This window comes from Esox lucius, chromosome 11 (genome assembly GCF_011004845.1).
Source record: "Esox lucius isolate fEsoLuc1 chromosome 11, fEsoLuc1.pri, whole genome shotgun sequence".
NCBI lineage: Eukaryota > Metazoa > Chordata > Actinopteri > Esociformes > Esocidae > Esox > Esox lucius.
The window spans coordinates 25946703-25964230 of NC_047579.1; the positions used below are offsets into that span (position 1 = coordinate 25946703).

Consider the following 17528-nt stretch of genomic DNA (forward strand, 5'->3'; position numbering starts at 1 on the left):
ACAGAGAGAAGGAAGACGGAGGGAATTTAACTTGCCAACTAAATAATGCAAACCGAACTACTCCTCCGTACAGTTCTGGGGTTCTCATTCAAAGCGGTCAGAAAGAAAGGAAACGCAAGACATGGCTGACAGAGGGAGGGGAGGAATGGGCTAATTTAGCATTCTTCCCCCTAAACCACTCCAAACCTCCAGGGTTTAATTGCTGGGAGGCAACATTATTCCCGGGCAACATTGTGTCTTTCTCCTGGCTGGGTTTCAATGGGTACCTGCCGTATCCACTCCCAACACAACACAGTGCCCACTGAGCCATATAATCCTCTCAGGCCCTCCTCTTCAGGAGAGGCACATTCAATTCTGTCGTGACACAGTCAAAAGAAAAAAAATCCCCTTCCGCATTTTTGTCATGGTGCTTATTGTGAATAAGTGCAATCAGTAGCACTGTGTACACACTCTGGCACACAGGGGAGCTGTAGAGAAGGTAACACAGCAAAGGAGTTAAACAAAGAGACTTTTGATTTGCTGCTGGGAGATTTGGGGGCTATTTTTCCATTCCTACCGCAACTCCCTGGAGTGGGCATATTTCTGCTTATGTTCAAATGTGAATCAGTCAGATGGGCTGTTGGATTCCTGCTGAATCATCCTACGTTCCATCACTGAGCCAGCCTTGTGCCTTTCCAAGCAACTCCACTCTAGGCAGGACAAAAACAAGCACAAACTCATCCCACATCTCATTTTGATACCACTTTCAACTTGCCTTGAAAAGGAAAATTACCACTAGCTTTGAGGTGAGCGTGGAAAGTACACCACTCATCTAGGCCAGTTGCTGTAGTACTGGTAGCTAGAATGCAAAGGAACGGGAACAGAACACAGAATGTAAAAGGTATAAGAATAGTCAACAGAAAATAAATGTAAAAATGTTGAATGGGACACACATTGAAGTACCAAATACAAACCTCTGGGACTATACAACGCCTATCAACAATCCCTGTTTGACACAGATCCAAATACAATAAGGCCTTATCAATTCAATCCAAAAAAATGAAACAAGTGTGTTTGTGTGTGATGATTGACAGTTTCAGAACCCATCAGAGCCCTGAGACTAAACTAATCTCATAATGGCAACAGACAAACGTTTTGCATCCATCCTATTTCTTCTTGACCTTAGTGCTGGGTTTTGACGAGATTGGAAATCCACGTTGGGCTACGCGTTCTTGCCTGGTTGAGATAATATTTATCAAAAAGATATCGGTCGGTGTTCGATGTGTGGATGGCTCGTCCTCAGACAAAACCAATATATGATTTGGTGTTCCAGGAGGCTCGGATTTGGGACCACTATTGTTTTCACTATATATGCTGCTTCTTGGTGATGCCATCTGAAACCACAATGTCACCCCTCACCCCTCCTCTCCAAGTCTCTGTCTAGGTTTTGACCCTACTAGTCACTGTGCATCAATAGAACTTTGTGATAACTGCTGACGTAGAAAGGGCTTTACAAAATACATCTTCATTCAGTTTGAACAAGTCTTTCCAACCAAACGAGGCGTTCAGTAAATCGTATCAGTAATGCCCAGATCGCCCCAGATCCCCCCCACTGATAATGATCAACGGAACTCATTACTCATTATTCAAACAAATCCCAAAATTGAACGAATCACTTTTTAACTAAACCTGATGCTCTATATGTAGGTTGTGTAAAGCTGTATCTGAAATAAAACATTTAAATACATTATTTTCAAATTATGTAATCAATACATACGATTAATTACCTCATCCTGAATGTAATTATCAGTCCTAATGTGTCTTTTTCTTCTAAAATGCTGCCTGCAGATTTACTTTTCACAGCGCAAATGACTGTTTGTGGTTGACATGCTGAGCTGGAGGACAGTGTATAAATCCTACCATTGATGTTGTGGAACTCTGCTGCAAGCAGTTCAAATGAACAAAACAGTCACACAAACTAATGTCGCAGCCTCAGGTGTGACGAATTGCCTGATTAGGAACAAGAAACTTGATTGGATAATTGACGATTGAATGGTCCACCTGTGTCTATTTAAACTGCAGTCCAGAGGCAAAGTGGAGTGAACAAAGCAATAGCATGCTGTTGGAAACCTGATGGATGCCCAGCTCTGGGGCTACGCTGCTTTCTGCATCTTTGGTTTTTCTTATTAGTTTGATCATTTGTAATTGTAATTTTAAATGGCATGTTTTGATGATGTTTTGTTTCAATTAAAACATTCCCTTGTGTTTGGTCTCTGCTTCACATTGTCCGCTCAACCCGGATCCTAAAGAACCTTGTGACACCAGCAACTAAATTGAACGAATCACTGTATTCTTCACTTCTTTTTAACTTAAACAAAATCAGTGTGTATGTTTTGTGTGTATACATTCGTGTTTCATGACTATAATCAACAAACTGCATTCATTATTGCAACTTGCATCCAATTATCAGATATTAAGATGTATTTATAATGCTGTCTGTGGCTTAATCAATTTTTCTCTGCAAACATAAAATAAACAGCTGTTGGTCATAAAATAACTGAGCTGGAGGACCGCATATGAATCCTGCCAGAGATCGTCTTAGAAATGAACAATAAAATTGAACAAGTCACTAAAACAAGATCTATGGGTCTCAAGTGAGTAAAAGGATTTGTTCAAAAAGAACAAATCGTTAGCGAACTGCACATCACTAATATTCATGTTCTATACAGTCTATATTAACCTTTTTTCCTACTGGGTCACACACCTAACTGTAGACGCAGACTCATTTGAATGATCCATTATATTCTGCAGTGGCATAATGTGTTTGGTCTTCAACCAAATATGCATTCCTAATTCACAGTAATGAAGTAACTGTGTTCTGCCCAGTCCGGGACTGTCACTGACTATACATGATTAAACCCATTCCTGACCGCGAGACTCTGTCCATTTAATGTGACTTTACATTTGTCTTCACCAATCGTGTACTTAGAGTGGTAAATACTGGGATTCTCACCCGTCTTACGAGTCTTCAATGTCAGTGGATCACTATTCGCTGGTCTTCGGGGTCAGTGGATCACTATTCGCTGGTCTTCGGGGTCAGTGGGTCACTATTCGCTGATCTTCGGGGTCAGTAGATCACTATTCGCTGGTCTTCGGCGTCAGTGGATCACTATTCGCTGGTCTTCGGGGCTAGTTGTCGTAGTCTGCCCTGTATCAGTCTTCAGTGGTGCTGCAAGCCTAAGCCAGTCTGAGCATCACTCCCAGCCAAGCTTAGTCTGCAAAACAAAGGACAGCTGTTATGAAACACCACAGTATGTACTGTATCAAACATCCCCTCGTGACATGGTGGCTCCTCCGACCGGTGAACTGTCTCAGGTACACCTCCTTTCTGAATGAAGCTTTATCGGGGAATTTGGACTGACTGTCTATGGCAAATTCTGCTTTAGCTGTTGGCTGAACTGTTAGCGTCCCACTCAACATACTGGATAGCAGTGGTATCGACTAAGAGGAGCTACCCATCTTTTCGCGCATAGCTGTGGACTGAAAGTAGCTTAGACCGTTAAACTGACATTCACAGGCTAGCCATGTATTAACGTGCAGGAGACTAACCACAGAAGTCGTGTCTACAGGGATAACACTCTGTTTAAATGTTTGGTGAAACGCATTGAGAATGCAATCAAATAACAAGGGAGCAAGGACTGAACATGAAAGGCAACATGCATAAATACAAGCTCTGGTTCCAAAGGGCACTGCTCTCATTCTAGAGGTCACCCGCACATAACCGTGATACACTGCTGACAAGGGCAAAATATGAGGACTTTTGAAGCACTGTGAAAATGTATGAAGAAACGGATGTTAGGGTCATTTTACAGAGCAGTCCCATTAACACTGGCGCCCTTGTCTGTACAGATAGACAGACAGACAGACACACACACACACACATAATGATATTCTCTCCATTACACACACACAATTTCTCTCCCTCACACCTCCCAACAAAAGCAGCATTTCTCTCTCTTTATGGCTTCTTTTTCGACTCTGAGTTGGAGGGGCCGACTCTTTAACTGAGGCTGCGAGGAGATGGCTTCCTCTCACATTGACCATACATAATAATGAACGTTCTTATTTTGAGCTTGGCTTCAGCTATTTTCTTTATAACAGTTCCACATTCTGGGATTATCTCCATGTCACCCTTCTCCCTCCCAAAACCCACCAACGAGAGTTCCCTCCGCTCTCACCCAGTCCTTCAACTAGCCGTTAATAGGAGACAAGGGTTAAGGAGCAGACAACCAGACCCCTCACCTGTGTGTGTGTGCCACCGGGGCTGGGTAGCTGCCCAAGAGGGATGTAATTTCAGCTGCAGGTAGGCCCGTAGCCTAGAATCTAATGACAGACAATACACTATCTAAGCCAACTCAAAACCACAGCTAGTAACATGGCTAGCTATTGTGCTAGTGAATGATTTAGCTAGCGTAAGCACTTGTGTTGTTGCCAGTCACATTTCCCCCTGCACTGACGAGAAAGGAATCTGATGCCACTTGGAAATGCAACTACATGGATACTCTATTAAACAGTAGCCATGTAGTTAGCCAACTTGGTTGGAAGTAACATACAATACATTTGACTGACATCAAAGCGTTTGGTTTTAATGTACCAAAATATTCTATTATGGGTGGCCAATGACCTACCCTGAAAAGCTTTGATGTGATTCAGGACTGGATTGAATTTCCTGCACACCCAGTTTGAATTTCTGTTAAGGATAGTCTAATCCCAGGCCAGGGTTCCACATCCTCTTTTTGGGCTCCCAAAAATTTTCTTAGGAAGTTAGTAGATACTAGTAAGCCATTTACTGACTAATAGGCTGTTAAAACGGTCAGTGGCAAAAGCAATACAGTTCATAGACGCTATTTTTGGTGGAGGTAAACATAATAAGAAACGTTAGTCAGTCTAACAAAATCTTCAATGGAGTCTAGTGACTGCTGAAATGTGTAATGCCGTGGCATAGTGGTTAACACTAGAATGGCTAAATGCCTACGCCAATTGGCGTTTGACTTTGTAATTAAAATAAAACTACCATTCTGAAAGCTACACCCTCCTCCTTCCATGACTTTTCCTAAAAAGGCTTGTATTACATTGTTCCGTTGTCAGATTTCTAAACTGATGATCAGAAAATGATTTAGAGACAATTTACCTGTTTTTTTTTACCCTGTTTTCCGACTTAATCCGCCAACAGCCCACGCCACTTAGCACTGGTACCCAAATGGTACCCAGGTGCTAATCACCCCTCACTGAATGCATGATACTCCCAGATGAATGAAAACTTTATTAGGCTATTACTGAAACATAATACAAATGATATAGGCTACTTACCACAGGTTACTGTTTTTCAATAAGAGATTCAGCTTATTGTGTAGGGTCAAATTTAAATGGAAAATGTAAATCTACATTAATCTACATGTAGGAGGGAAAGAGAAACTAAATCGGCCACACATCCTATCATATCTCTTTGAATTTTCTCGGCTTATTGTACTGAAGATTATTATTTTACAAATGTACTTGGCTAAATAATTTTTCAAAAAACGAAAATCCAATGATATCTCGCTTCTATCTTTTTCTAATAACTCCTCTCGGTTTTCCAATAACTTACTCATGTCACCTATTGAAAGACATTATATGCCAGTAATCTAGGAGACTAGAGCTATGCTTTGGCGTTGAAATCAACCCGACTGCCCCACTACTGCGGTTCACCGCCTATTCATTTCGGACCTTTTTCTATGTATTATTTTTTTGTAGTTTTTTTTTGTGTGATGAGACCTTCAAAACAAACACATTCTTGTACTTTTCAAATTCATTAATCATATAAAACAAACAAATTCTGTATTTCATTATTTATTTTAGAATATTCTATATAGTTTGATAACGACCCAGTAGATGAACTGATGCTCTGGCTGGACGGTGATGCTGGGCAGGTGAATGTGCATGCTAATAGGGACAATCTGTATGCTAACCTACTATCAGCGCAACCTACATAGTTTTAGTAGCGTTCTTTTGTCCAGTAGTACCAAGTGGCAACAAAGGATGCAAAGATGGCAACACCAGCTCTCCCTGCTAAAGGGCATGATACATCTACCAACGCCACTCGCCCAGCTCGCATTCATTTGAAATCATTATCCTCGACTAGCGATTTGTGCATTGGCTGGCTGGGCTGCGCGATTCAGGAAGCAATTTACTATTTCGACTACATCATTATTACCCTTGCATATTACCAATCACCGGGGTTGCTGTTATGTTTTGCTGGAAACTCTTGCTTGTTGGACAATTAAAGTTTGATCCCAAATCATCCTCTTTTGGACAACCAAAGTTGATCCATCCCATAGCCCATCCCAGCCTTGTGCAGGTCTACAATTTTATCCCTGATGTCTTTACACAGCTCTCTGATCTTGGCCATTGTGGAGAGGTTGGAGTCTGTTAGATTGAGTGTGTGGACAGGTGTCTTTTATACAGGTAATGAGTTCAAACAGGTACAGTTAATACAGGTTATGAGTGGAGAACAGGAGGGCTTCTTAAAGAAAAACTAACAGGTCTGTGAGAGCCGGAATTCTTATTGGTTGGTAGGTGATCAAATACTTACGTCATGCAATAAAATGCTAATTAATTACTTAAAAATCATACAATGTGATTTTCAGATTTTTGTTTTAGATTCAGTCACTCACAGTTGAAGAGTACCTATGATAAAAATTACAGACCTCTACATGCTTTGTAAGCAGGAAAACCTGCAAAATCGGCAGCGTATCAAATACTTGTTCTCCCCACTGTAAGTAATTGAACTAGTTACTTCATGAAATGTGACTTAAAAAAGTAAAGCTCCCCAACGCTGGGTGAGTGTAGCCTAATTAGTCTTATTGCAGGGAGTCTTCTTTTAACAAACTAAGTACATGTAAATAAAATAAACACATATGTATAAACTAAGTGTACGCATTTACCTGAAGGCCAAATGGCAAAATGAAGTAGTTATTTATGCCAATGATGTGATAGGATAGTTATATCCTGAATCAATACAGCGTACTCTGTGAAAGGTGACATTTGCGAGAGAAGTACCGGGCATTACGGACACCCATACCGACAGACACACACACACACACACACACAAACGTGTATGCACACAGTCACGCACACACGCGCACACACACACACACACACACAAGCGTGCACACATTTGCACAAACGGTGGGCTGGCACTGTGCGTTCGCAGACAGCTGGTGAAGACAGGGTGCACTCTGGCTGCTGGAAGGAGCAGATTCAGGTGACATCTGGGCATCCTGTTGCAGCGCAATAGTAGAAACACTAAAAGTGAATTACAACATTAATGACAGTGCTCTGCAAGCTGTCGTTCCACATTAGACATCCATTATTCCTCGCATGGCTACTCAGAGGAATCGTTAAAGAATAGCCCCCACACCCCACCCCACCCCACCCTCCACTCTCCGGAAAAAGACACCAGGAAAAATGAACAGTTGTTGAAAACTCTTTGGCTGGTGGAGATCCTATCCTTCTATGTAGCATGATGCCACCGCATGATAAGGTTCTGAGTGGAAGACTGATGTTTCTATCTATTCCATTCTCTCACTCTCTCTGTCTCCCTATCGCTGACTCTCTCTCTCTGTCTATATTTGTCCCTCTCTCCCTCGGTGTCTCTCTCTATTCTCCTCCACACTCTGTCTCTCTCGTTCCCTCTTTTTCAAGCTCTCTCTCCAAGCCATCCATCCATCATGCATCATTCACAAACCTCCCCATTTCCCACTCTTGCCAGGAGAACAACAACATGTCAGTGGACTGGAGAGTAGATGACTGGCCATAAGGACAACAACATGTTAGTGGACTGGAGAGCAGATGACTGGCCAGAAGAACACCAACATGGATGTGATACTGGACTGAAGTGTAAATGACTGGCCAGAAGAACAACAAATTGATAGTGAACTGGAGCTGTGCCTTCTGCCCGAGAGGAAGCCTGACTGGATGCACACAGCCATGATGGCAGTTACCCGGCCGCCTGATAGGCATCACATAGACATCTCCCAGCTGTCACCCTTCCCCAGACTTTCAATAACTTCAAATCCCCCGAAAACTTAGAGAATAAAGGCACAGTCGATCACTCATAGCTCCCTTCACTCTCCCCTGCTCTACAGGGAAATAACAGCAGAAGGAGAAAAACAAAGTCAGGATCCCATCCTCTCCTCTCCCACAGAAATGCACAAGGCAGCATCCCTAAGGACATGGGGAAACACGGCTTTCATCATTTGGGTTAAGAAACAATAAAAAAGATTAATTTAAGATGGCGTGACGGCAATACCCAACTACTATATATCTGCTCTATCATATAGGATCAATGCTAATCTCTCCGTGTGGAGGTTTATTTGGTATTAAGAGCCTGGTGATTAGAGAGGCGAGCGGTGTTGAATTGGAGGCTGAACTAACCTACACATTTGCCTTAGTAGATGCTGCCCCCATGTAATTTGGAATTCTGCCACAGAGGATGGAATAGGCATTAATCGCAGAGGCAACACCCTCAGCCGTTCTCCTGGGAAAACAAACAGATCCTCAACATATTCAAGCGCAGCTTTGAGTATTGACTGTGATTTCTTCATTCAGGAGAGTGCCACACAAAATGCGTCATTCTTGAAGTGTTTTACAATTACCAGCCGATGATATCAGCCAACATTAGCATATTCAAAAGAAAGACAGTGCTTGAGACACAGATAATGATGGGAGTGTTGAAAATAATTTTCGACTCATTATTCACAGCATACATTGAAATCTGGGAGAAAAAGGGGGCTATAAATACCAGTGAACCTTTATTGTGTAAATAATCACAATTAGGCAGAAATAAGATCAGAATGTCTTTGTGGAAGGAAACTAATTAAAAACTGGGAGATAGCTGGTAAAGAGAGCATCACTGAACAAGGCTTTGTGTGTCAGATTGGAACAGTGCGACCATCTATAGGAAGAAATTATTGTTAGCTTTTTCTTCTTATCAAAACAGATACGATATTCTGTTACACTCTAAAACCAACCCGACTATTGTGTTTCAAGTGTGGGGTTGCTTGGTTTGATATGAAATTGTATTCAACCAATGTAGACTTGTCGGCTCACTACATCAATGTTGGAGAGGTCTGCTAAAAATATTTACTTTCATGAGAAATGTTGAGATCAAACAACTTAAAGGAAATTATTTCAATCTGACAAAGACTTAGGCCTTATAATACCAAAGGACCAGTGCTTTCTAATTTGAACAATTATTAGACAAAACTCACTGGCATCACTGCACATATTTGAATTGAATTAATTCACATACGGTAGCCTAATTATATATATTCTATGTACTCTGCAGTATATTCTATATGATCAATAACACGTCATTCACATTCATTAATGTCATTCAGTTGTCCTGAACTAAACACATTTGAGTCATTCCACCAGGTCGGCACATTTAGAGAAATGTCACTAGTTTATTTCCCATTCAAAACTGTCATTCTTAGAGCACATATAGAGCACACATGTTCAACTTAATAACCAAATGTCCCAATTTTAAATAAAAAATACCATAGGTTAAATAAAATACTATACTGTGTATTCAGAGGAGATAGTGACTGTATTTTCTATTTTTGTGTGTCTTTTTTCACAAACCTGGCAAGTAAGCTAACTTTGCCCATTTAACTTCTTCTGAAAAACAAATACATTACAGGATTTTGACAATATTACTTGGTTGTGATCCTCATGTCTCTCAAACTATTTAAATCAGAAGGAAACTTCCTTCTCTTATAATAACATTGCCGACAAAACTAGCTAAACATTTTTATCGTATCCTACTTCTTCTAACACATCCTACTTGCTTAGCTTGTTTTGTTTTCAAATTTTTTTTGCTAAAATGCTGCTACTAATGTGAGAGTAAGTGTAAACCGAAATTAGTAAATCAGAACGTTTCTCTGGGATTACTAATTGGATCCAATTTGTGCAGAAGCACAGAGGGTGATGGAAGGATGACTTGACAGAGTGCCACATTTTGTGTACTTAGCTGGTTAGCTGGTTCGCAGAATCAGATTTGTTTCATATGAAGCATGAATGGCAAGCTCAGTTAATTAAGCAAGCTAACTTGCAGAAAGCTAACATTGAAGGAAATTTTGCAAACTTTTGCTAGATTATAAAACTTCAGAAATTATGCTCATTGGTGAAAAAAGATACAGTAGATTTTAAATTACTTACACATCATAAAATGGCAGCATAATTTACACATTCATAGCTATGATGAATTTAACTTCTGATAGGCATTAGATAACAGAGTTCTGAAGATTCAGCTGCAATGTTCTATTCCGTCACTTGGGATCAAGTAATTTTAAAATAAACTCTCAAATAAGCCATTGAATGCCCTTTTGAACACGGATGCTTTTTGAGTGGGAATGGCAATTGACAGCAAGCATCACAGAAAATAAGAATTTGCTTTTCTTCTTGGAATGTTGTGTCATGGTATTAAAAATGGTATGGAGGAGCTAAGCTAACAATCATAAATCACTGATAATATGACTAAATGTTACTTGTAATGAACTTTAAATATGACTACAGTAGATTTATGCTCACCACCTCTTGGTTAGACTTGGAGTAAGCTGATCTTTTCGGTGCACCAAAAAATCTGTACAATATCAAAAATCTCATTCACATTTCTTACCTATAATTCAATGTTTTTCCTCAATGATTTCATTTACTTATTTCCGCAATTTGAGTCTAGGTTCATTCTGTGTAAATGTAACTGCTGAATCACTATGATTAATATAATCATTTTTCTTGAGTGTATTTCTAACAGTGCTGAAATTTACTTTGAAGTTCAAAGAGTAGGAATACCGGTGAAATCAGTCCTTGACACAGACAGGGTGGCATATAAGAAAGATTGAATTGCAGAGAATCAAGAGGTTGTAAGTTCAAATCACAAGGTTATATATATATATATATATATATGTTGAATAATAATTGCTGTAGGAATAAAGAAACTCCATGCAATCCTGTAAAACTCTTTGCTAAATGCTGTGTTTGTGTGGTAATCCCAAACATTTCTAAAATACGTTATGAATGGGTCAGTTGTTTACTGACCCATTCAGGACCTCGATGAGCTTGATAACAGTAACTGGGTGTGATCTGTAAGAACGTTTTCTTGAACTTATCAGTAACAAGCCAGATACTAGATAAAAATCTTGAGGGGAAAAAACTCAAGTGGCTCATGATACAGTGTCCTGAGAATGTCCCCATCACCATACTGGAACAGCAGTGGAACACTTTCAGAGGACCATGACACACCATCAGGAGGACATATCCAGGACTCATTTGAGAAATAGAGAAAACCTCCAGGTGACCATTCAAAATGTTCCAAGAACACTATAAACGTCTTCAAGGATGTCACATGGACCAACAGCAAATTAGACCAAACTTACAGAAGGAAACATGCCAATGTAAGGGTACTTTATAGGTCAATTTTGTCATGCCCTAGGAAAGTCCTAACAACTTATTTTAGTTTGCTGGGAAATGTACTTCATTTAATACAACAAGCTTTTAAAATCCAATAATGGTACACAATGTGTACTTACAATATCAATGGGAGGAAAAAGGCACTGTATTTGTGGAACAAACCATCTGAAGTAATTTTGGATCCAGCAATGTACTTTTGAACACTTCAACCATGGCCTACTTCTGTTTCATTTAGCAGCAGGTTATAGCATTTGATAACAAGTAGAAACAAATTACTCACGGACGTATCTAATGTGAATGACTGTTATCCACAATGCCAAATCACCTGCACCATTCAACACCAACCAAAGGTATATCCTCAACACCATTTTGCTCTGCAATTCTTCCTTGTTAATCAAGACAGGTATTATTTTCCCTCTCCTCTAAAGAACCGCATACTGTTTCTCTCTGTCTAACCAATTGGTCGATTGTGTGCTCTTAATCAACTAGGCTGTCTTGTTTCTTCAGAAAGAGGCAGGCGACACGCTTCCCTTCCCCCATAATTCCCTGCTCTCGGCCGACAGACAGACAGGCTGGCTCTTATTAACATGCACGCCCAGGTAAAGAGTTCCCTCCAACACAGCCCTGCTGCCCACCAGGTCCACACACTATTATCCTCGCTACTCAATAGCCGGCCGTCTCAATGCACATCTGTCGAGCAGCCGCATCCCTGCACCTTAATTAGCTTTACAACTTCTCCCCACTTCTGGATGGAAAATAAGGGCTGGCTGCTGATAAAGCCTGTGTGGCTGGGGAGAGGGAGATAGAGAGGCAGGAAGGGAGCAAGATATATACAGTGTGTATATATATATATATATATATATAGAGAGAGAGAGAGAGAGAGATAGGAGAGAGAGAGAGAGAGAGAGAGAGAGAGCTGTGGGAAGCCCAGCTAGTCTCCATTCTCTCCACATTAATTCCCCTCAGGTCCAGGGCCTCAGCCTCAGCCTCAGCACCAGGAAACCCTTTCCTCTCCCCCGCTCTAGTCTCTCCGCTCCGAGGATACGGGCCTGTGTGTGTCTGCCTTATCTTATCAGGCACCCTCTCACATCGATCCCCCTTTTGCGCTTTTGAGTTCTTCTTCACAGAGGGCTTCAAAGCTGACTGACTCCTTTCTGAATCCCCCCCACCCCACCCCCCGGGTGGAGGTTTTTTTTTTTTTCAAGAGGGAGCGGGCGGAGCCCCACGCACAGGGAGCTTGCAGCATGGCTAATGTCGATGTCCGTCGCCTCATCACAGTACCTTTTGTTTGCTGTTGTGATGTCGAAAAAAAGTGCGGAAAGAAAAAGAAAAGCCAGACAATTAATTCAACATTTCCCCCCAGAAGTCAATGAGGTTTTAGTTCCACTTGAGTGTATCTAAATGCACGGAGTAAGGCTAATTATAATCCCGTGGAGTATTTATGTTCTGTCCCTGTCATGACTGCATGCTGTAATCCTCTGACCCATGTTGTCTGGAATGTGTTGATGAGCCGGATGCCACTTGTCAAATGTATTAAGCTCATCTCGTATTCCTAAAGGCCCTAGCAACTATCTCATGCACAAACAATATTAAATGAACCGCTGTTACTATGGCAATGACAATAGAACAATATCATAATCAGCGTTGCTATCAGCGATGGAAAGTTGCAATGTAAAAGGTGCAAGGATTACAGAGGAATAAAACGCTTTCGGTACCACTGCTATTATACATACATGACACCTCCATCAAGGCAACCTGCGGTGTGTAGAACCTCCTATGAGCTCCCTTCATTCCAACTGCCCATAGCAGTAGATATACTCATCTCCCGTGTCTTCCGATTCCTCACTCTTCATCCATTCCTGCTTCCATCCACCAATCCATTCATCCAGCAATTATGCCCCCCACCATCAAAAGCCATCAAAACAGTAATTTCACTTCTTCCCAGACAAGCGTTCCCATTTCCTCCAGTGAAAGGCCTGAATCATCCCCTTATCTCCATTGCCATTACACAGTGTGCATGAGAGTGAAAACAATGGGGCTGTGTGATGAGATCATGGCACTTCATTTCTCAGAGGCAGCTCTGCTGGAAACAAAAGAACGAGAACAGTACAAGGGCCTGTGGATTTAGCAGTCACTGAGCGCAGGACTGTAGGGCAAGTCATCCACCGTAATAAGAGAGGCGAGGAAGGAGAGGAAGAGGACAGAGAGAGGGAAAGTCCCACGGTTGAGGGGATCAACAGAGAGGCTTTGGGGATCCTAACCCACAGTCAGCCAGCCCAGGCACATGAATCAAACCAAGACCTGTGCTTCGGCATGTTGTTGGGTAGGTGAGAAGAGCGTAGTGCTCTCTGGTGTAGGATGACCTTTGGTGGTTCAAAGGTGACCTCAGTGGTACTGGTTCAAAGGTGACCTCAGTGGGACTTTCCATAGAATTCTATAGGACTTACCTTGTGCATTGGTCTACTGGGCCTATATGTGCATTCAGGGTGGGAGTGTGTCGAACAAGATGAGGTGGAGGGAAACAATGTTGTGTGACAGGACCTCCTAGTATCCAGTAGTGTCTTGAGAGATATGTATAGACATAAACGTGGGTTCATTTAAATAAGTATTCAGAATCTTTGCCATGACTAACTCCTAACTGAGCGCGGATGATTCCTGTGACTTTTGATCATCCTTGAGAAATCTCTAGAACTTGATTGTTCACCTGAGGCAAATTCATTTGAATGAACATGATTTTGAAAGGCATACGCATGTGTATATATAAGGGCCACAATTCACAGTGCAAGTCAGAAAGAAAATCAAGCCAAAAATCTGTAGACCTCCCAGACAGAATAGTGTCGAAGGATAGATCCAGGGAAGGTTATAAAATATTGCTAAAGCCTTGAAGTTCCCAGGATCACAGTCAGATTACAGTGGGCTCCATCATTGGGAAATGGAAGAGGTTAGGAACCACCAACACTCAGAGTTTCTATGCGTAGATGGGAGAACCCACCAGAAGCAAAACCGTCTTTGCAGTATTCCAAATATTCCAGTGGTTAGATGGAAGCCACTCCTGAGTAAAAGGCATTTGGCATGTAACCTGAAGGTCCATCCCCCAGGAGTACGAGGAAAAGGTTATCTGGTTTAATGAGACCAAAATCCAACTATTGGCCAAGTGTCATGTGCGGCAAAAAAAAAATAAACATGTGCGGCAAAAACACCATGCTTCCCTAATGTGAAGCATGGTGGTGGGAGCATCATGCTATGGGGATCCTCCTCAATGGCAAGGACAAGGAGACTGCTTAGGAAGAAAGATGAACAAAGCAAAATATAGAGAGGTTCCTGATCCAGAGCACACAGAACCTCAGACTGGGGAAAGATTCATATTTAGCACGTCAGCAACCCGAAGCAAGATGGCACTGCAGTGGCTTTGGGTCAAGGTTGTGAATTTCTTTGAGTGGCACAACCAAAGCCCAGACTTGAACCTGACTGAACATCTGTAGGAAAACCTGACAGAGCCGGAGATGATATACAATGAAGAGAGGAACTGCCCAGTTCTATGTGTGCAAAGCTGGTAGAGGCATACCCAAGGGAGCTGCCAAGGGAGCTTCAACAAATTACTAAATAAATGGTCTGAATAAATATTTACCTGAAATATTTTAGTTTTTTATTATTAATAAATTGGGACATATTTTTTTTTTTTTTCAGTATGGTGTATTGTGTGTAGATTGAAAGCATTTTTTGTTATCACTCATGAGTCTATAACACAACAAAATGTTGTGAACCTGAATGGTTCTGAATACTTTCCTTTTACATATCCCTGGTGCCTAAGACTTTTGCACAGAACGGTATATATATTTATACGGTACCAGTCAAAATTTTGGACACACTAACCTATCCAATTCAAAGGGTGGTTTTATATATCTTACAGTATAAGATATATAAAACCCCGCAAATAACCAAACCTTAAGACCCAAAAGCAAATATTTGTTGCCAACTTTGACATCAAGTTTGTTATAACCTGCATAACTGTGAAGGAAAGAGGCCATGAGTACTAGGCTGAACAGGATGTTTGCAGAGTGAAGTGACAGGCTTGGGAGAAGCGAGACAGGGAAAGACAGCACACTAGTGAATAAAACAGAAGGTCTGGGACCGGATCCATCTCCTCTCTCATTTCTCCCACACTATAACTTCTTGTAGCTCGGTTCTCTTTCGTTCCTTTTTCTCTCTCATTTCATATTTAACACTTTACCGTACTCATAATTATTTTCTCCGTTAGCTGTCTTCTTGACACGCCTCCCGTCCTCCATTTCCTTCAATCGCACCCATTTTGTATCTTTACCTAACACCTATATCCCTCCCCATCTCAAATTCACACACACCCTTACCACTCTGGGTCTCTATCTCTCACTCCATCTCTCTCGTTTTTTTTTCTCATCGGAGGGGTGTGGGGGGGTTGGGGGGGGGCGGAATGATCGTGTTAGGGGGTTCACAGAAGACTGACTGTTTATTATTGTCTTCGGCCCACTTAACTCTGACAGTAACAGAACGAGATGGGGAGAGGAGCGAGTGCCATTAATCACAGTGTCGGGAGGGCCGGGGCTGAGAGGAGACACATCCATATCCTGTCGCATGTGCCTAAGAGAGGAACGGAAAGTGAATTTCAGGCCAGTCGACCAGCCTCACAGCAAAGCATCGTTCACGTATTGGGCCTCTCGCTTGCTCCGATTAAAGGTGGAGGGGAGAGAAGTGGGCGGCTTTTCACACTCAATCTTTTTCAAATGCTCCGACACGTCGCGCCTCCAGCCACCTCACATCACCAGCAAGAACCAACAAAAGTCCACAGTCATTCAAATGACCGCTTTCTGTTGAATACACAAACCAGACCTTGTCGCCGCAGCATGCTTTGCAAAAATGTGTTTTCTGGATATCCTTGTAGGATGATGGTAATAGGAGATTAATTGGAATAGAGTGGGTGTAAGCAGGCTATTTACTGATGAAGTCTTTGAAGATGAAAAAAAACGAAAAAACACGCTATTCACCCGCCCGTGGAACACAGTGTGCCACAGCAACCAGGTCTGGCTCTCAGTTGCCGAGGAACGGATATCAAAGTTACCGAAGCACACAGAATTCTCCACCAAAAGTAGCCTACCATCTTCGACTCTCCGATGCCGTCCAAAGTCTGTCAGGCATCAATCCGTCTGAGTTCGCCCACCGTGGTGATCTAGGCTACGACTCCGCCCACTCCATCCAACTGACTGACGGACGGCTGAAGCTTTGAAGTCTCCCCTCGGCTCTGACGGGAGGCAGGCGCACACCTTCCGCTGCTATCAGTGACACCCAGATGTGCTACAGCAGCTGTCCCCCAGATTATTCCACTGCGTCTCTGACCGCCATCTACATCCACAGCCGTCTAAATATTTCATAGAGCCAGAAGGCACTGTAACGTCACACACTTTAGTTGGGGGAACTGCTTACACCAGAGAGTATACACAGAAAGTAAGGGAGCATAAGGAATAGGTTTCTTCCTATATTTCGGCCCCTCCAAGGGAGTTTTTTCCAAGCCACTGTGCTTCAACACTGTTGTTGCTTGCTCCTTGGGGTTTCGGTCCGGGTGTTTTGTGAAAGCACTTTGTGACAACTGCTGATGTAAAAAGGGCTTCATACATACATCTGATTGATTGATTGATTAAGGGAGAGGTAGAGACGGAGAAATGGAGAAGGAGAAGAGAGGGGTGAAAGGTTGGGTTTTTAGGGCGCATTTGGTTTTTGAGGAATGGGAAAATGTAAACACAAGAGGATGACAACACACCATGCTTGTACGGAACAAACGACACTGCCTGAGGTATAGCTGACAGCAGCCTGTGTCTTATCCATTCCCAGAGGACAGCCCAAGCTGACGGAAAACGCCTAATATGCCATACAAGACTATTCTGATTTCCTTCAATACCTTAAGGGAGAAATTGAGGCCACTTGAGTTATCCATTAGTATCCATGGCGTGAAGTGTGTTGACTGGAATGTAGGTGCGTGCGCGTGTGTGTCCGCGGGTGCATGTGTG

General features: G+C 42.1%; 1 protein-coding gene across 3 annotated transcripts in view; it reads right to left on the minus strand.

Moving 5' to 3' along the window:
• The window catches only part of LOC105022924 (RNA binding protein fox-1 homolog 3), a 377689-nt gene that overhangs the window by 282936 nt on the left and 77225 nt on the right, over positions 1 to 17528 (minus strand). For all 3 annotated transcript variants that reach the window (XM_020051116.3, XM_010891694.4, XM_034295097.1), the window contains one exon: positions 2993 to 3254. The gene's annotated coding sequence lies outside the window, so the exon portion shown is untranslated. The remainder of the gene's footprint in view (positions 1 to 2992; positions 3255 to 17528) is intronic.